Source organism: Oryctolagus cuniculus, chromosome 1 (genome assembly GCF_051225735.1).
Source record: "Oryctolagus cuniculus isolate XC-2025 breed Fujian yellow rabbit chromosome 1, ASM5122573v1, whole genome shotgun sequence".
Classification (NCBI taxonomy): domain Eukaryota; kingdom Metazoa; phylum Chordata; class Mammalia; order Lagomorpha; family Leporidae; genus Oryctolagus; species Oryctolagus cuniculus.
Genome location: NC_142867.1, coordinates 28,379,113 through 28,400,137, shown reverse-complemented (window position 1 = coordinate 28,400,137; position 21,025 = coordinate 28,379,113). Strand labels below are relative to the sequence as shown.

Below are 21,025 nucleotides of genomic sequence, written 5' to 3'. Positions count from 1 at the left end.
AAATAAATATTTTTCAAATTTAAAAAAACACTGCATTTTATAAACTTTTCATAAGGGTTAAATTAGTTCACACGTGAAAAGAGTTTGCATTACTCTCTTGTGTGTTTCTTCTATTGTTATTATTATATGTGTTTTCATAGGAGGAACTCAGAGACAAGGTTCAGGAATAGCAAACTGGATATCAAGACTCAGATAATATGTTTATGATAGTGGGAAGCCAGTCAGACTAAACTACCACTGTACAGCAAAAAAAGAAAGCACATTCTTGGATTTTCTTACCCTTGGGCTATTGATGCCCGATACTCTGCCTGCTGCAGAGAGACTAACTGGTAACCCCATCTAATGTCTGTAGACCATTGTCCTGATGGAGACTGGACATGGCTGTACTTTTGGGCAACTGCTTTGATGACTGTATGTTGAATAAGCCAGAGTAACCAGAGTTGGAGGTGGCTACTTTCTCTCTGACTCATCATTGATAGAATGCAGCCTCCTTAAAAATATGTTATTTCTATGGACTGAATAATGGAAGTGTTGGGACTGGCACTGTGGCGCAGCGGATTAACTCCCTAGCCTGAAGCGCCAGCATCCCACGTAGGTGCTGGTTCAAGACCCGGCTGCTCCACTTCTGATCCAGCTCTCTGCTGTGGCCTGGGAAAGCAATGGAGGATGGCCCAAGTCCTCAGGCCCATGCCCCCGCATGGGAGACAGGGAAGAAGTTCCTGGCTCCTGGCTTTGGATCAGCGCAGCTCCAGCCATTGTGGTCAGTTGGGGGGGTGAACCATCGGATGGAAGACCTCTCTCTCTGCCTCTCTTCTCTCTGTGTAACTCTGACTTTCAAATAAATAAATAAATCTTAAAAAAAAATGGAAGTGTTTACATTTAAAATAAAGTGGTAAAATTGCAACATATTTATTATATATATAATTACTATGTGCATATATATACCACATTTTTTGGCTGAATTACTTGAAGGACAATTCTATACCTTATTTAAGGGTAGATACCTATTATCTATTACATATAAGACATTTAAATAAAGTAAGGATCACAAAGATTTATGGCATTTTCATAAGTAGTATGGTTTGAGCAATGTTAAAAACCAAAAGATGCCCTCAAAGATTTCACATATATATTTATATTTTATTTATTTTCATTAGAAGTAGGAGTTATCAAAAACTATCTAACTTGCCACACTCTCCTGGCTGGCTGATTATCTCTGCCAGAAGACTTTGAGTAGAAGTGACATGTTTTACCTTCAGGTTGACGTTAACAACACTTGTGTTTCCTACATCCCTGCATTTCCTTGTAATGAACCTCTTGGAAGCTGTGTGCCCCAGATCGTGTATCTACAAGATAAATGTATACAACCTATCTGATTGGACTTTATGACCTTGAAAAAGAAGCTTGTGATGTAGGAATTTATCTGCCATTACAACAAATACTCTCCTGATTAATACAATGATTGGACAAATTGGTAATTTTAGATTGGCCTTGAAAAATGAATGGGAGTTACATTATCTTTCTAGATAAAGAAAACTATAACTAAAAAGGAATGGAAGAATGAAAGTTCATTGATGCAAGAATATAACAGAACGTCATTGTTGGCAAAACCAGTGATGTTTTCCTTGTAAAGAACAGTTTCTATGTGGGAAGGCATTGTATCTCAGATAGTCAAGCCATAGCTCAGGACAGCGACATCCCATACTGGAGTGCCTGGTTTGAGTGCTGGCTCCCAGCTAAGGCATCCTGGGAGGCAGCAGGTGATGATTCAAGAGCTTGTGTCCCTGCCACTCACGTGAGCGACACAGATAGAGTTCCATATCCTGCCTGGAACTGTTAAGGGCAGGTGGAGAGTGAACCAGTCACTGGAAGATGTCACTCTTGATTCCTCCGATTCCCTTCTCTTGCTGTGCCTCTCAGTTAGATGAAAAGAAGCAAATAAGTATTTTTAAAAGAGTGCATTGATTGTATTAGTTTAATTTTCTCACCTTTAATGTATACTATTTTCTTTTAATCTAATTGCCAACATGCATCAAGATAAAGTAGATTGATGATTGTAGCAATCTGCTGGGGGAACAGAAGTAGGGGGAATTGTTTTCATTGAAGCAGCACTGATCTTGTTGCCTTTGCTTTGCATTAATACCACTTACATCACACCAGCTGCATCAATCCCCTGTCTCTTCTGGGCACAGGCATCCAGTGATTCTATTGAAGGTTGTTTCTTTTGGATGTAACAAGAAGTGAAATGATTATATTTTTTAAATATTTTATTTATTTATTTATTTGAAAAGCAGAATTACAAAGAGAGAGAGAAAGAGAGAGTTATCTCCCTTATGCTGGTTTGCTCCCTAAATGGCCAGAGCTATTACAAGCTGAAGCTAGGATCCAGGAGCTTCTTCTGGGTCACCCATGTGGTTGAAGGGGCCCAAGAACTTGGGCCATCTGCTGCCTTCCCAGGCACAGCAGTAGAGAGCTGGATTGGAAGTGGACCATTCAGGATGCAAACCTGTGCCCTTATGGGATATCATCATCCCTGCAGACAGTGACTTAATCCAATGCCATAGTGCCAGCCCTGAGAAATGCCGGTTTTATCCAGACCACATAGGAAAATATAAGTAATAATGTATTTTCTGTTCTTATATTTAGCAATTGGAGATTTTTAAACATAAATTTTGAAGGATGCATATTTTACCTATGTCTTCTGTAGAGGAGCATATGCCCTAATCATTGTATCTTAGAATGTGAACTTTTGCCAGTCTCCACATATCACCATCAGGTGGAAGACAGTTAAAAAACTTGGGTAGATTGAGAAAAGTAGTCATATTGTTTCAAAAATATCCCTCCTTCTTCTGGTGTGCCCTAGACTGACCCACAAAGCGAACTTTCTCATCTGAAATTAAGAGATGACATTACTTGGAATCTTATGAAACTATCAGAGGAGATAAGTTGCAGCTACCATGGCAGTATTTACTTGAGTATATCCTTTAACCTTCAGGAATGTGATGATGGCTTCTGTAGCAGCATATAAATGCATCATACTACCACTGAATTAGTGCCAACATTGACAGGTGGCATTAACTGACCAGCAAGGGTTGATACATGGGTCTACTCTGATAGCTCAAGCACAAACTCCAATGGATAATTGGTAACATATAGTCCTGATTTCATATTGGGTCCAATATAAGTGAAAGTCATATAAAGTCATCATGGCCGTACCATTCTAAAAGCCCAATTTCATGCAGTCTCACCAAAAAAAAAAAAAAAAAAAAGTATTTCAATCATCAGTCCACCCTCCTAGATCCCTATGGCTATAGGGTCCCAAGATGACCTCATCCTTGTGAGTGCTGAATTCGTCCAAGCATTTAATGATGTTGAAGGGAAGAGAGGATAGGGGAGAGCCTTCCAGAGATAAAATGGTGACTAGGACTCACACAGTTCTGGTTTTGCACTGGATCATTCAGCTTAAATAGAAGAACTAGAGACAGACTTGGAAAATTTTGAGAAAGTTTTCCAAGGAGTTGGGTCCTCTGATGTGTGGGAACCAGGCAGGACAGAATTCTTGCTTAACAAAAAAAGCACTATCATTTGAAGTGTAAGCACTCCAGATGATCTGAAGTCTTAATGTGGCTTTTTAAACCTTAATTTCTATTAGAGAAAATTAGATTAATTGTCCTTCAACATGTTGACTTCAGGGGTTTGCAAAAAGGTCAAGGAAAATGCATGTTACCAAAGAAATTATGCATGAATTTGAAAAATTTTTACAGCAAAATAAACTTAATTTTCAATTTCTGACATCCATGAAATTTTCAAAATCCTCTTGTGTGTGTCATATTTAACTATCTCTTGGCTCATTTTTCCATTCTGTCCATCAGCAACTGCAGATTCTTCTCCAAGTTATTTCTTTTGTCAACACTGAGTAATTCATATTGATTTGCTACACGTGGTTTCTTCTCAAGCTCCCATGTTAAAACATTGAGAAGATGAGAATTGTTCATTACAATAGGCATTCTTCAAACATATGTTCAACGGTAACATTCTCCTTTTTTTGATGTTTCAGGGGGAAATCCTTCTCTTTATAACTTCCATCAGTATAGATGCCAGTCTGTGTACTATTAGCTACAGAGATTCCTGAACAGTTATTGAGCTGTAAATGAAATGACAGATTCCCCAATGTCATGTTGGCAACAGAAGTGAAAATCCACAAGACCCAAGCTAACTAATAAGCTACAGCGTGTGAACTGGCATCAGCCTATGTGGAGAAGATCAACATTTACATGGTGAATGCTCACCATCATTCCATATGAGCTGGAGGAAAGAAAAACAGTTGGTTATTTCAAGCTCATTTTCTATAACCAGGTTCAAAAACACTCAGTAACCAACTTCAGTTCCTTGTCCTTCGTCCTGGTAAAATCTGATTACCTTTAATACCACCAAACCAAATGTTTGCACTTCCTTCATGGCTGAATCTCCAGAGCCACATTTGGCTTTTCCTTTCCCTACCACACTGGTGGTGGAGCTACAAGAATTGGTCTTAGAGCTAGTGCCTTACTTGCCACATGCCACCTTTCTATCTAGACAGGAAGAAATGCAGTTTACTCATATTTCTTTCACTATTTTTAGCCCATGTTTAGTGATGATGACTTCAATTGACCAGTTTAATTTTTAAAAAAGATTTATTTATTTATTTGAAAGAGTTATTCAGAGAGAGAAGGAGAGGCAGAGAGAGAGGTCTTCCATTTGCTGATTCACTCCCCAATTGGCCACAATGGCTGGAGCTACACTGATCCAAAGCCAGGAGCCAGGAACAACTTCTGCGTCTCCCATGTGGGTGCAGGGGCCCAAGAACTTGGGCCATCTTTCACTGCTATCACAGGCCATAGCAGAGAGCTGGTTAGGAAGTGGAGCAGTGGGACTCAAACTGGCACCCATATGGGATGCTGGCACTGCAGGCAGCAGCTTTACTTGCTATGCCACAGTGCTAGCCCCAACCAGTTTAATATTAAACTGCTTATAATTTACGTGCAAAATAATTGAGGACAATATTCTTATCTCACAAAATCTAGTTTCTTCCTCTTTCTATCTTATGCCCTTTAAGTTTCTATCAACTTATGGTTACCTGGTAACTAAGGTAGCTTTAAATCAAGATATCTGTTTTTCTTGTTTCCATGTCAACCAATTGGCAAAATTGTCCTTTTTCTAACAAAGGTAGAGTTAGTACATAATAAACTATTTTTTCTAGAAATCAATAAAATTTTTTTAATATTTGCTATTTTGGGGAAATTATTTTCTTTTAAAACCACTTTGCTATAAAACTATAAGAAATAAAATAGTTAAAAATAGAAAATAGTTTCTTAATGACAAAACTCTTCAAACAAATTAGAATGTTTCTTCTGAGTGGCGTATTTTCATTTAGTCCTTGGGGAGAGACTTTTTTCTTAAAAGATTTATTTATTTCATTTGAAAGTCAGAGTTACAGGGGGAGAGCAAGAGTGAGAGTGCAAGAGAGAGGAAGAGAGAGAGAAGAAATTGGTCTTCCATCCACTGAGATACTCCCGGGATGGCCAAATGGCAGGCCATGGTTGGGCCAGGCCAAAGCCAGGAGCAAGGAGCTTCATTTGGGATCTCCTAAATGGGTGGCAGAGACCCAAAACATGAGCCATCCTCTGTTGCTTTTTCCTGACCATTAGCAGAATGCTGGATCAGAGGTGGAGCAGCCAGAACACAAACCAGGGTCCATATGGGTGTTGCAGGTGGTGGCTTTACCCAGTACACATACCACTGGTCGCTTGGGGAAAGATTTTAACTTGTGAGAACCAGAGGATATAAAAGCAGAAAGGAGTCAGAATTGGTGAGAATAACAAAGTCCATATATTGAGTTTGTAAGATTTATTTTATGATGTTAGAGATGAATAAAACTGAATAAGATGGAATAGGAGATCAATAGTGAATTTTAGTTTCAACTCCATGAAGAATTTGTTCATCAATTTAGTCAATGATAATGATTGAATCCTAATGTACACTGAGCCCTATGCTGACAGCAGGGAATACATCATCATCATGGAAATGGTAATCTAAAATGAAGACATATGATCAAAAGTAACAGACTTCAGTGAATTAAAATTTTAACTATAAGTGAAATGTTGGAAAGTCTAACAGTTCTTGTGTAAAGTCAGTTCACACAGGCCTCTTAGTACTGTAAGACTGGTACAAAATTTCTGTGAAAAATCTACCCTAAGTTCTGAAATTTGGTTGATGAGAAGAGGATACCTAAGTCCAAGAGGGAGTTGAAGGTTGTTAATATGATTTCAGAAGTTAGTGAAATGAGCAGAAGCATAGTTCATTAGAAATATAAGCATCAAGCAGCCAAGAATCCATCCATGTACTCCATATTCTTCAGAGTCTCAGATAGTTGATTTATCTAGGCAGTGAAAACCAGGATGATGCCTTTAACTCAAGTGAAGATCTGCCATTTTCCAATGACTCCAATAAGGAGACTATAGTTCACAGGCTCTAAAGGTGATCTCCAATTATCTCCACCTTCTGAAACCTTCAAGCTGGTATACGCCCCTCCCCTTTGCCGGGCCTCTTACCTACTTCTTACCAAGAGAATACAACAATGGTGCTGGGTTCTGCCTTCAACCACATGATCCTGGAAACATTTTTCTCCAGTCATGAGTTGAGATGAGACTGCTCCTCTGGTGGACAACTTAACTGCAAGAGTGTGGGAGGTGCAGGAGCAGAAGATCCAGCTAGCCTGAGACTGGATTCCTGATCCATGGAAACAGTGAGATAAAACATGCATATTTCTCTAAGTCACTAATATTGTGATAACTTGTTACACAGCATTAGATAACTGTGTAGAGGATAAGACTCAACTGCGTGAGAAATTAAAAAAAAATTGTGAATCTAATCATAGCCATGGAATAAGCATGCTTTGATCTTGAAAAACTAAGTTTACATCTTTAGACTTTGAAGCCTCACCACTACACTAGACACAAAGGCTAACTTATGGCAAGGAAGTATGTTTTTATTTTATTTTATAAATTTATTTTTTAAAGATTTATTTTATTTACTTGAGAGAGAGAGAGAGAGAGAGAGAGATCTTCCATCCGTGGGTTCACTTCCTAAATGGCTGCAATGGCTGGAGCTAAGCCACATGGGTGCAGGGGCTAAAGGACTTGGGGCATCCTCCTCTGTTTTCCCAGGCACATTAGCAGAGAGCTGGATCAGAAGTGGAGCAGCTGAGACTTGAACTGGCATCCATATGGGATGCTGGCTCTGTAGGCCAGGGCTTTAGACCACTGCGCCACAGTGCCAGCTCCAGGAAGTATGTTTTTAGATTAACTTGAATCCGTGGTTTTGTGAAACAGCCTTTAAGAAACCTATTCTAATTAAAGGTATTGTTTACATATTGGCCATAATCGTAATAATTATTATGTTGTGCATTTCTGAAAATCAAATAGAATAATAGAGTGAATACATACAAAAATGCTTAGGATGTTGACTAGATCTCATTTGATGATAGTATTATTATCAGTTCCAAGTGGAAGGAATCCGTCAAAATCTGAAGACTATCAGGGAAATATCAACCTGAAAATTTTCTGAATGATTGCAAAACTCAGAAGATCAAACAGATACACTTTGGCAAACACTACAGCCCCTCATTAACAAGTAATGTTTCTCTAACATCTATTCCTATAAATCCCACATGTCTCACTGCAATATGTTATAATTAAAAACTATTAATGTAGTCACAATTTTGCAAAAACATTTATCATCTCCAGTAAAACCACTATGTAATTATTACCATTTCACAGCTTAAGGTTAAGCAGCATTTACTGATTTTGCTATTGGTGTGATTTAATGGTTTATCAAATCCCTGGAATAGTAAAATAACATTAGGCAGGTAGTATCTTTCATCTGCAAATCCCTGCTATTTACAGCTATCAAAACATATCATTACAAGCAAAAGGCAGGGAGATAGAAGGGAACAAATCCATGCATTATTCAAAATCTGCTTTTCTCTTCTGCTAGCTTTCTCAAAATCTTTCTTTAGGAGATGCCCAGAAGCATGCATGTAGATCGGTTTATTAACAAGATCATTAATCAGAAATCCATGAGTCATGATATCCCGTTGATCAGAAAGCAAAAAAACAAAACAAAACAAAAACCACCAATTTACCTATAAGAAGATGTGGAATCTAACTGCAATTCATTATAAATTGCTTTAATCACAGCTTATTAATTTAATAATTCAGAAAGTAAAAAATGTGCATGTGACTAATGTATACTTTGCAAGCTAATAAACAGTCTCAGTTTTCAAAAAAGCTTTGTTGTATGTCTACCTTAGGAAAAAGCAGTAGTTCTCCATTCACATTTCAAAGTGATTTTTCCATTTGTGATCATTCTTTTATTAGGGAATTTTCTCAATCCTCACTTATGAATGAGAAATTATAGTGTACGGGACTATGATCCCATCTCTGATTGAAAAAAATTCTTTTTAAAATCACTATGAAAGATTGTGGGGAGCAACTCAGACTAGACTAAGTTACTGGAATTAAGACTTATTCTATGCATCTGCTCTCCCACAATATGGCGCTGAGAAGGGAGTAACAAGTTCTACGCAGCTGCCTCTCGCCAACTTGAGTGATGACCTGCAGGAGCTGATCCTGCTCCTGATTGGAGGAGAGCAGCGTACTTGGCGTGTGGGTAGCAGAGTTGGGATTGGTGGAAGAGGACTATAAAGGAGGAGAGAGACAACATGCACCAGGAACATCTAAGAGGAACACCTGTGCAGCCCCCGAGAGAGCCGGCCGGCGGTGTGCCGCTCCCCCGCGGAAGTGGGGAAAGTGGCAGGGGGAACCGCCCTTCCACGGAGGTGGAAGGGATGGTAGCCAACCCGGGAAGAACCAGCAGCAAACCCGAGGAGGGCCGAGAGACGAAAGAACAACTCAGGGTCCTGTGTCATTCCTCCACAAAGAGGGGGAGCGACAAAAAATTGTCTTCTACCTCTTGGAAAACTGTGATTTCTGATAAGAAAAAAATTCTTTTCTGCACCTCAGTTCTACATCTGTAGGTGTAAAGCAATAATACCTATTACCTAGTTGATAGTGTTGAAATGAAAATCATTAAACAGCCTAGTGGAAAGAAGGGGACATCAAAGAAGGAAGTACTTTTCTCTGAAGGGAGGAGAGAACTTCCACTCTTCTTATGTCTTCATCTAAATAGTGACGGAGTCTGTGAACCCAAAAGGCTTGCATGACAAGAGCCTTGGGTGATCACTGACGTCATAAATAAGAGTGTCAATTGTTAAATTAACAACAGGAGTCACTGTGCACTTGCTCCACATGCAGGACCTCTGTCCTTAATGAGTTGTACTATGAGAATTAATGGTAAAACTTGTCTTCAAACAGTATGTTATACTTTGTGTGGGTGCAAACTTAGTATAGAGTTGACCTTCTGTATATAAAGATAATTAAAAATGAATCTTTGGCTGAAGCCGCGGCTCAATAGGCTAATCCTCCGCCTTGCAGCACCGGCACACCGGGTTCTAGTCCCGGTCAGGGCACCGGATTCTGTCCCGGTTGCCCCTCTTCCAGGCCAGCTCTCTGCTGTGGCCAGGGAGTGCAGTGGAGGATGGCCCAAGTGCTTGGGCCCTGCACCCCATGTGAGACCAGGAGAAGTACCTGGCCCTGCCATCGGATCAGCGCGGTGTGTAGGCCGCAGCGTGCCAGCCGTGGCAGCCATTGGAGGGTGAACCAACGGCAAAGGAAGACCTTTCTCTCTTTCTCTCTCTCACTGTTCACTCTGCCTGTCAAAAAATTTAAAAAAAAAAAATGAATCTTAATGAAGAATGGGATGGGAGAGGTAGTAAGAGGTGGGATGGTTTGGGGGTGGGAGGGTGGGTACGGGAGGGGAAGAACTGCTATAATCCACAAATTGTACCTATGAAATTTATATTTATTAAATAAAAGCTTTCTAAAAAAGGGAGTGAGATTACATGGTAAAAAAAAAGAAAATCATTAAACATAAGAAATTTAATAGATGCATATTTTAAGTAGTAATATTACCAATAACATTTTCTTAATATTACAATAAATTGATAGTAATATGCGTTATCACTATTCTGTAACACACAATATTGCATCACAACTAATGCATTATGACATTGATTTTATAGGCTAATACTAATTATAATTTATGTTTGAATTCAAAACTTCTATTTCTAGGAAAATAGGCATATGATTAGAATCAAAGAAGTATTTATGATTCAATTATGCTGTTTAACTATACTTTCTACAGTAAATATTTTATCTGGAGAGTGAAATTACACTATATCCCTAAATCTTTTGAGACTGGATAATCATATTAATATGGAGGAATTCAAAATCTTTTCTTGTTTTTAATAAATAAATATAATTGATTGCACATTTTACAACAAAGAATCTAAGATTCAAAGTGTATTACCCGGAGCCGGTGCTATGGCGCAGCAGGTTAATGCCCTGGCCTGAAGCACTGGCATCCCATATGGGAGCCTGTTCTGGTCCCAGCTGCTCCTCTTCCAATCCAGCTCTCTGCTATGGCGTGGGATAGCAGTCGAAGATGGCGCAGGTCTTTGGGACCCTGCACCCAAGTGGGAGACCTGGAAGAAGCTCCTAGCTCTTAGCTTCTGATTGGCACAGCTCCGGCTGTTGCGGCCATCTGGGGAGTGAACCAGCTGGTGGAAGACCTCTCTCTCTGTCTCTATCTCTCTCTGTAACTCTGTCTTTCAAATAAATGAAATAAATATTTAAAAAAGTATATTACCCATGTTAAGTGATGGTTAGTTATTAAAATTGTATCCAAATTACTTGAAAAAATGTTTCTAAATATATTCATATAAACCTTTGTTTAAAGTTTTCTTCCGAAGTTCATTTGAAATCTATGCAAATTTTTTTTATTCAGTCATTGTGATAATTATAATATTCTTTGTAATGATTCACATGTTTTTGCTTTTATTTTCAATAGGAGAATTCATTGTGGCTTTCGTATCAATTACAAACTCCAAAGACCTAAGCAAACCCTGAAAAACTTCCTACTAACTAGTCTATCCAGATGATAGAAAGATGAAAGTGAGTAAGTTGCTTTTATTATTTTCTATTTCAAGCTGCTCATACATTAGTTACTTTGCCAAAAATCAGTGATATGATCAGTTTCTTATCTAAACATCTGTCAAATGATTGATTCTAACAGTAATTCTATATCTCTGAAAAGCATGTCTATTTCTTGTCCATTTATGAGTGATTAATTTTTTTTTTCTTTTTGGAAAGAGGTAATATAGTGGTCAAAATATCTGAGATGAGAAGTTTGCTATGGCAGAAAAAGCAACAGTAGGAAAACATTTGATAGTCAAGAGACCAAGAAATGAATTTATGACATCAGATATCAATTTGATTAATATTCTATAAGACAAAATCTCTAGGGAGTTCAGTATTTTGTCTTTAAAATGGGATAGTTTTAATACTCTGCTTTCGCTTCAGATTGCATAAATATTTCACCTTTTAAAATGGGGCACTTTTTCTTCAATGCTCTTGTAGTTTTGATAATTAGAAGTATCTGTCCAGGATGGTCAGCAACTAAAATTTTTCTAAGCTTCAATGCAAAGATACCACCATCTTACACTTAGTACAAGATGTTTCTTGTTACCCATTGAATAACCCCACTCCCGATGGAATCCTTAGAGCCTATGAATATTTGACCTTAAATGGCAACAGGGATCTTGCAGATGTGATTAAATTATTGATTTTGAGATGGAGAAATTCTCTTGGATTATTTGTGTCAATCCAATATAATCACAAGATTCTTTATAAGAGGGAGATAGAGGCATAAGCATTAGAGACAAAAGGGCAATATGATGATAGAGCATTAGATGTTCTGCTGCCAATTTTGAAGAGATAAGAAGGGGCCCCACACCAAAGAAATCAAGTGGCTTCCATCTACTGGAAAATGCCTGTCCATGTGTCTCCCCTGAGGCCTGTAGGGGGAATGTGGTCATTTTGACAACTACAATTTAGACATTGTACTGTTGGTAATTTGCTTCATGTACAATAGATTAACATACCCGTTCTACTAGAGATAAAGGCGTGTCAGAGATGGGTGAGTTTTGTGATTTGGTAAGTTTTAATTTTGACTAGTTTGTATAATTTTTGCTATTTGTGACTTTTGAACTAATTTTTCTAAAATAAATATAGCATGGAAATTTGAAAAAAAAATCTACTAGAAGCAGTCAGAAAGTCTTAGATTCATTTTATATATTTTCAAGGCTGATTTCCTAGAAACATTTTCACACATTAAAGTCAAAGTGTGAACCATACATTGAGAAAAAGAATTCAACTGTGTTATTATATCTCCAGTGTTTGAATTTATTAAATATGGTTTATTGAGTATTAACAAAATCTACAAAAATATATTAGAGCTAAAAAATCAAAAGCCATATAGTTTTTGTCAAAAGAGCTACAGATAGAATCTATGTATTATTTTTGATAGGTGATAAATTATGAAAATTCTATAATTTCATGGTAAAATGTACAGTCTTTGTTAGAATGTTCAGCAGCATAGCTTCTGGATCTCACGCTCTGTCACCAAATCCTAAGTGTGTGATTCAGAAAATGCTTCTGTTCTATCCTGTAGCTACTCATTAGTGAAGCAGAGGTTAAAGCGATATCTTCTTTTAAGAATTATGCAAATTAATACATGCAGACCTTTGATTAGTGTCTGATGCTAGGTAAACAAGGTTTGAGTGTGTCAGCTATTTTTAGTGCTGTTCTTGTATGATCCCTGCTGGATCCAAGTGACGTCAAGTTTTCATTTTATCATTTACAAAACACAGTGTTGTATTCCATTGTAAGAGGGGTACCTATGTTCTATCATAAAATAAATACATTCCTAATCTCTAAAAGGATTTGCAGAATCCCCTCCAATTTCGCTCTCACTTTACCTAAAAGAAGTTTAATATTTAAAATGATTGATTCATGCAGAAACATAGCTGCAGGTATAAAGAGCTTTCCAGCCCTTGTTTGTAAGGCAGCTAGTCTTCTAAAGGAAGGGTAGTTTTAACTCAGTTGATTTAAATTCTAGAATGTGGATTCAAGTTTGGAACAAAATTTCCTGACCATTCGTGATTGCTTAATTGGTTTTTAATTTGAAGGGAACCAATAAACAGCCTCCTCAATTGTCTTAAATTTGTATTTTTTAGCCAATTTTTTTCTCAAATACTTTTTTATATATTGCAGGATTTTAAGAATTTCATTTTTTGCACAAATTTCAAACAAGTCAAAGTTTTGCTTTCTATTTGATTTCAAACTAGGAGCTCCAATTTTATCACATTCAGATAATGACACATGTACAATATTATGGAGAGTATTTTGAAAAAAAATATTACCTATTTGAGAGTTAAGAAAAAAAAAAAAAGCAGACAAAAGAAAGAGCTCCACCTGCTGGTTCTCTCTTCCACAAAGGCCCCCAGCTGGGGATTTAATCCAGGTCTGTCTCCTGTGGATGTTAGGAACCCAAAGAATCATCACTGCTGCCTCCCAGGGTCTGCGTTAGCAGGGTGCTGGAGTCAGGAGCAGAGCCACACATCAAAGCCAGGCATTTCCACATGGTTAAGCACCGCCCTGGTGGACAGTGCTTTGAAATTCTAACAACTAGTTTCCTGTAATCTCTTATCAACTCTTGTCCCTCCTTCTTTCAAGCCGAACTATCTGGAATTTGATGTCTCAGAAGTGGATATAGCCAAATTTTGCTTTTTTGAGCTTTGTATTGGTTGAATTTATTGCCTTGTGAAGAAGACAATGATAATGAGGAAATTTTATGTCTCTTCTATAATAGTTTAAGAATCTCTGACATTTGAATGGTTGTCTCTGCTTTTGTCCCTGACTTTGTAGCTCATTCCTGGAGTAAGGAGTCATAATGTTCAGAAAGATGGGTGTTTTGGGAGTAGAGGAGGCTTGTGAACAAACCCAATATTCAAAACATCCTGGGGACTCTCACATGACATAGGACTGAAAGAAGTATCTGTGTTGAAGTTAGTCATTCGGTGCAGCTGGGGAACAATGGCTTTTATTCCTCAAGACCAAATGCTTTCTCTCATTTTGTCTCATCTGACCAGTCTAAGGCTCCTATTCTCCTGCTGGGAAGAGTAACTTAATTCCGTTTGTCAAATTGGAAGAAGGAGCTGAGTCTCCGTGTATCAAATTAACTTGTCCTGCTCCTTGGAAGCCCATATTTTATATTATTTTTCAGTCACTAAGCTTTACAAGGGCAAACCCTTTTGTGTTTAACTGTATGGGTGGGGTGCAATGGGGGCGAGTGATGGTTTTCCAGCACAGCATATTACAAGCAGAGACTGATTAGTAGGAAACACAATTGACTCTGCGTATAAGGTTTATTCAACAGTAATAAAGGTGATATCTTGTCTTCCATATGAGTGACACCTCTCTATCCCCTTTTTGTTGCAAATTCATGTAGAAATGGGGATGACATCTACTTATAACACTTAGACATCTAAGTGTCAGAAACTTGCAAGTGCTGAAATACTAGCACATTTCAATCCTTACTGTTATCCCCATTTTTTCACATAAGGAAGTTGAGAAACACTCAAGTTAATTGGAATGCCCAAGGTTACACAGATAGTAAGTAGTGGGACTGGGATTCAGATCCAGAGAGGAAGGCTTTGTTTTGCACACGTGGTATAAGACCTGTAGATGTTCTATTTATAGATCCTTTAAGTTCCATTACTGTGGAATGAGTAGACTCCTGCTAGGCAGGAAAACTGGCTCAGATGTCACCTGAATGCCAATGTCAATTTTCTTAAACTGGGAAGAGGAATCTGAAAACTGAATTTGTCTCCATCCACTCCATACCACATACTTTCATATTTTAAAATCTCCCCTCAAATTAGATGTAACCATATGGGAAATGGTCAGGAACTCTGAACTCCTATGGGGGTATATTATAAATATTAATATCAGTTATAGCAAAATAAGTGTATATATCTTAATCAAGTGCGGTTGAGGATGGATATTTGTATTTGCTCTATTGGAGTGGTAACACATGTTTGTAGTGTTGAGTTGTGCTCATTTAGTCAACTAAATAAATTAGTAAGCCATATGTGCTGCTGTAGCCTTGTTTAATAAGATATTAATCTTTGTTAGAAAAAATAAGGTGTTTTACTTATTTATCTGAAATATTAATTCTAGGAGTTTGACTTCCCCAACCGCTCTATAAAAATAGATATACATACTTACATTAATGAGTAAATAGATGAAAATTCTGAACAGTATTACCTTCTTGGTTACAAATAAATCTAAATACTAAAATAAATGTGTCATTAAGTACGACTCATTTGAAAGCCACTGGTATCATTTTAATGGTAGTGTCTCTCAATGAAACAAAAATTACAAGACTACATTTTGATGACAACTTTTGCTTGAGCTACTCTTCCTAAAATTTTTCTTATTGTTCCTATCAGGTATCATTGCTTACTTAATAAATAATGTATCACTGAAAGATTTAAGAACACATTTATTTACTATTGTTTTATTTACCACATGCTTTTAAAAGTTATGTAATCTTTCTTATATTCATCAACATATATCATGTGAAATCAATACATATGTCAAAAAGATCCCAACAGGCATACACTTGAATTATAATTACTTTGAATGAATCATTTCTTTATTTCTTACAACTTTCTAAATTATTTGTTTTGTGACAATCTATAATCTACTATATTTGTAGAATTGACGGTAATATTTATTCATGTACTCTTTCATTCAAGAACATCAACAGGGTCCTGTTATATACCAGGAGTTCTAAGTACTGAGGACATAGCCTTGATGAAAGTCTTTCTATATTAAAGATTGTAGTGCAGCACACTGAGTTTATAAGTAATGAGAGTTTTTTCCCTATTGCCTTTTACTATTCCATAAGGCACTAGCTGTAGGGTTTTCATGGATTCACTTTATTAAGTAGAGGATGTTCTCTTTTATGCTTGGTTTGCCTGGAGTTGTCAGCAGAAATTGGATTCGGGTTTAGATCAAATGTTTTATTTTGCTTTTATTAACAAAATTATATTTTTCAGTTTTTATTCTGTTAATATGGTGAATGACAATGATTCATTATATAATGCTAAACAAATGTTACATTCTTGGGATATAATGTAGTATTTTTATTTATTTATTTATTTTATTTGAAAGACAGGGTTACAGAGAAAGGTAGACCCAGAGAGAGGTCTTCCAACTACTAGTTCACTCCCAGATACCACAACGGCCAGAGCTGAGCTGATCTGAAAGCAGGAGCCAAGAGCTTCTTCTGGGTCTCCCACATGGAGAAGAACTTGGGCCATCTTCCATTGCTTTCCCAGGCCATAGCAGAGAACTGGATCAGAAGTGGACAGCTGGTGCTCAAACCAGCACCCATATGGGATACTGGCACTGCAGGCTGGGGCTTTAATGCACTGTACCATAGCACTGACAGTTAATGCAGTATTTTTGTTAATATATATTCATATATATCGTTCATAATGTATTTTATGTACTGTTTTTATATTATATATAAATATATAAATATATTTGTTCATATGTTCTTGTTCATAATGTAGTAATTTTGTTATTTTGTTGAGTTTCATTTAATAAAATATTGGCCTTAATTTTTTAATTCATGTTCATGTGGAATATTAAAATGTAGATTACCTATAATATGTATTAAGGCAATGAAGGCCTGATACCTGGAGGTGGGAACAATTCTCTCTCCCTCCATTTTTGGAAGAGTTTGCACAAAATCATTGTTATCTCGTGCTAAAATAATAATTACAATTGATTTATGTAGCAATCTAATACTTGAGTTTCTGTATACCAACTACATATTTATATTTTAATAAGTGGAGGATAATTAAGATCAAGTAATTTGTGTCTTTTATGAAATTCCTGCATCTCATGTGAACTTTCCCACCAGAGATATTAACATTTTGATACTTGTCACTTATTCCTGGCCTGAAAGCTCAACTTTTATCCATTTTATTCTTTTCATAGAGAACACTTTTAATTAATTGATGATTTTTAGCTTTCTGCTATTAAATTATTTTATTCCCCTTATTTTGTGTTTATTTGCTTTTCATTTTTTTCATTTTTTATTTGAAACATTACTATATGCTAATATAAATTTTAGTGCAATCAATTTTCCTCTAACTGTTGCATTAGCTTAATGTCATGGACACACTGTGTTTCCAGTTTAATTAAATTTAGAATATTTTTGAGATATTCTTTGAAGCAGGGGTTATTTTAATGTAAGTTAGTTTCTAAATAATTATCTTTCATATATATTCCAGATACTGCTTTCTGATTTAACTGTGATCAGAAAACACGGTCCATATTAGTTGAACAACATAAATTTATCAAAGATTTGATTTATGAAGAGAAACGTGTATCAAGGTGATAAATGATCCATTTGAAATACTAAAGAGTGAGTATTCTGCTATTCTTTGATGGGGATTTCTGTAAATATCCATCAGGACAAGTTGGCTGACAATGTGATTATTGATATGGCTGTGTTTAAATGTACCAGATTGCTGTGATTTTTATATTTGTCTCATCCCATCTTTGCTTCCTTTGACACATGTTTAGCTTTCTTTTGAATAGTTATGTTTCAGATTTATCTCCTGTTGGCTTATTAGTAGTATTAATTGGCTGGGTAGGATTGCTATAACAAACTGCAGGCTTATGCAAGATAAACCAAGGTTTAACAATAGAAATGTGTTAGTTTGTTGAATCTGTCTTAACAGATTTGATGGTTTAAGCAATAGAAATTTATTTACTCATGGCCTGAGAAGTGGAAGATGAAGGTGTCAGCAGAGTTGATTTTTTTCTGAGTGGTTTTCCCTGGTATGCAAATACCTGCTGCCTCTGTTTAGAGCTGTTTCTGGCTGAGCCGGCTGGTTCTGCCACTTCTTTTTCTTATAAGGACACCACTCAGATTGCACAGGGGTCCCAGCAATATTGACTTCATTTTAATTTAATAACCTCTTTTAGAGCTCGTTGTTTCTCGAAACACAGTATTCCTTAAAACAATTTTCTAAAGTTTTTGACAGACATATTAAAATATTCATAATAATATGCTACTATATGATGTTTCCAAGCATGTATATATTGTGTCATATCCATTTGGGATAATGTGTCATGCCCAATAGACCTCAAATATTTATTTATGGTAAGACACTCAAAATTCTATTTTTCCAGTAACATTCCTACCAACAGTGGATTAAGGTACCTTTTTCTTCACATCCTCAGCAGTATTTATGGTTTATTGTTCATACTATATGTGCTGAACTCTTTACTTACTGTAGAGTTAATCTTATGGGTATAAAGTAAACTAAAAATAGAACTTTGTAAAAATTAGGGGTGGGAATAGGAGAGGAAGGAGGAAGAGGGTCTTGGAGCATGGGCAGGAGGGAGGGTAGGGTGGGAATTGTCACTATGTTCCTAAGTCTGAATAAATGAAATACATGAAACTTGTATACTTTAAATAAAATAAAAAAAAAAAAAAACAATACCTTCAAAAGAAAAAAAATTGTATGTCTCCAATGAAAAGTTTCCTACATTGAATTGCTTCTTAGTATCACTTAGGGCATCATCACCAGAGTACTCTCATAGTTTTCAAAATTTGTTTAAACTTTTATTTAATAAATTTAAATTTCCAAAGTACAACTTTTGACTTATATTGGCTTTTTCCCCCCATAACCTCCCGCCCACCTGCAACCATCACATCTCCCACTACCTCTCCCATCCCATTCACATCAAGATTCATTTTTAATTATCTTTATACAGAGAAGAAGATCAATTTAGTATATACGAAGTAAAGATTTCAACAGTTTGCACCCACACAGAAACACAAAGTATAATTACTATTTGAGTACTAGTTTTGCTGTTAATTCACATAGTACAACACATTAAGGACAGAGATCCTACATGGGGAGTAAGTGCACAGTGACTCCTGTTGTTGATTTAACAATTGACACTTTTATTTATGAAGTCAGTAATCACCCTAGGCGCTTGTCGTGAGCTGCCAAGGCTATGGAAGCCTCTTGAGTTCGCCAACTCCGATCATATTTAGACTTTCTATTTTTTTGTTTTTTCAAATAGAGAAATATACAGACATTAACATTATCTATAGTCAGTAGCTAGAGTTCTTGGTGCAATCAAACCCCAAGCCTTGTTATTTCTATGTGGCTGTATCTTAGCACTATTAATTCAGCTTTTCCTCAGCCTTCCTTACCTACCCCATCCTTTCTCAGTCTCTGGTAATCCCAATTATACTTTAACTTCTATGAGATTACCTTAAAAAAAAAAAAAAAAAAACCTTCACATATGAGTGAGATTATGTGGCATTCGTGTTTCTGTGCATGGCTTATTTCACGTAGCATAACGACCAGCCATGTTCTAAGGTCCTGGGAGTTGAAGCGAGAACATTGGAGAACACAATCAGCCCCTAACATTGGCTTTAGCTCTTTGTTGTGTAATTTTAGATTTCTCTTTTGAGGGGTGGGGAGTGCTATACCATATGTCATTAATGCATGTAAGGGACATTGCTAGCACTTCATGTTTTTTTTTTTTTTTTTTTTTTTTTTTTTTTGACAGTGAGAGAGAGAGACAGAGAGAAAGGTTTTCCTTTGCCATTGGTTCACCCTCCAATGGCCGCCGCGGCTGGTGCGCTGCGGCAGGCGCATCGCTCCTATCCAAAGGCAGGAGCCAGGTGCTTCTCCTGGTCTCCCATGGGGTGCAGGGCCCAAGTATTCGGGCCATCCTCCACTGCACTCCCGGGCCATAGCAGAGAGCTGGCCTGGAAGAGGGGCAATCGGGACAGAATCCGGTGCCCGGACCGGGACTAGAACCTGGTGTGCCGGCGCCGCAAGGCGGAGGATTAGCCTATTGAGCCATGGCGCTGGACACTTCATGTGTTTTTATTTCTCCTCTACAAATATTTATATTATGATTGTGATATATTTTACTTTCGCATATGTTGTAAGCTCAAAATATTTTAACATTTTTTCATTAGTCATTTAATCTTTGAAGATATCTAACTGATAAGATTCTTTGTTTACTCATGTAGCTCTTTTTAGTATGTACTTTTTTTGGATTTATTTCAGGTTTGCTTTTACCATGGTTGTATTTTAATTCCTTTTATGGATTGATATTTCATTACATTTGAAGGACATCACAACTTTTTAAAAAATATTTATTTATTTGAAAAGCAGAGTTACAGAGAGAGAGAGGGAGAAAGACACACAGAGAGAGATCTTTCGTCTGATGGTTCACTCTCCAAATGGCTGCAATTGTTGGGGATGGACTGCTCTGATCTGAAGCCAGGAGCCAGGTGCTTCTTCCTGATCTCCCATGTGAGTGCAGGGGCCCAAGCACTTGGGCCATCCTCCACTGTCTTTCTGGGCTACAGCAGAGAGCTGGACTGGAAGAAGAGTAACCAAGATTAGAACCCGGCACCCAAATGGGATGTCAGCATCGCAGGCAGAGGATTAACCAAGTGAGCCACTGTGCCGGCTTGAATGTCTCTTCTTTTAAACACAGTAATAATAAATGTTCAAAGAAACAGGTGCTTACCCTGGCTTGAAATTTCATAGTGCATACATGTATCAAAACATCATGTAGCAATCCATAATATGCACAATTTCTAAATGTCTATTAAAATAAAATCCTAATATAAAAATTAATTAAACAATTAAACAGAAAAACAAGGTCATTTGTTGTTAGAGACTAGTGGGCAGAGAAGGACTTTGCATGCATTTATCCAAGCACATAGAATGTGCAAGACAATCATAAACTCTTACTTAACACAGAGACTCTATTATCCTTTATTTTCTTATAAAAATTGGTGAAGAGGAAATTACTGAAGCCCAAATCTTTGAACTATTGCTGCTCGAGTAGAATAAAATTTTAGACATTCTTTGGAGACACCTGTGTCATTAACTTCAATA

At 37.0% G+C, this 21,025-nt stretch overlaps 1 pseudogene; it reads right to left on the bottom strand.

Moving 5' to 3' along the window:
- Positions 1-3,774: 3,774 nt before the first annotated feature.
- LOC127485806 (eukaryotic translation initiation factor 3 subunit H pseudogene) overlaps positions 3,775-21,025 on the bottom strand; it is a 50,729-nt pseudogene continuing 33,478 nt past the window's right edge.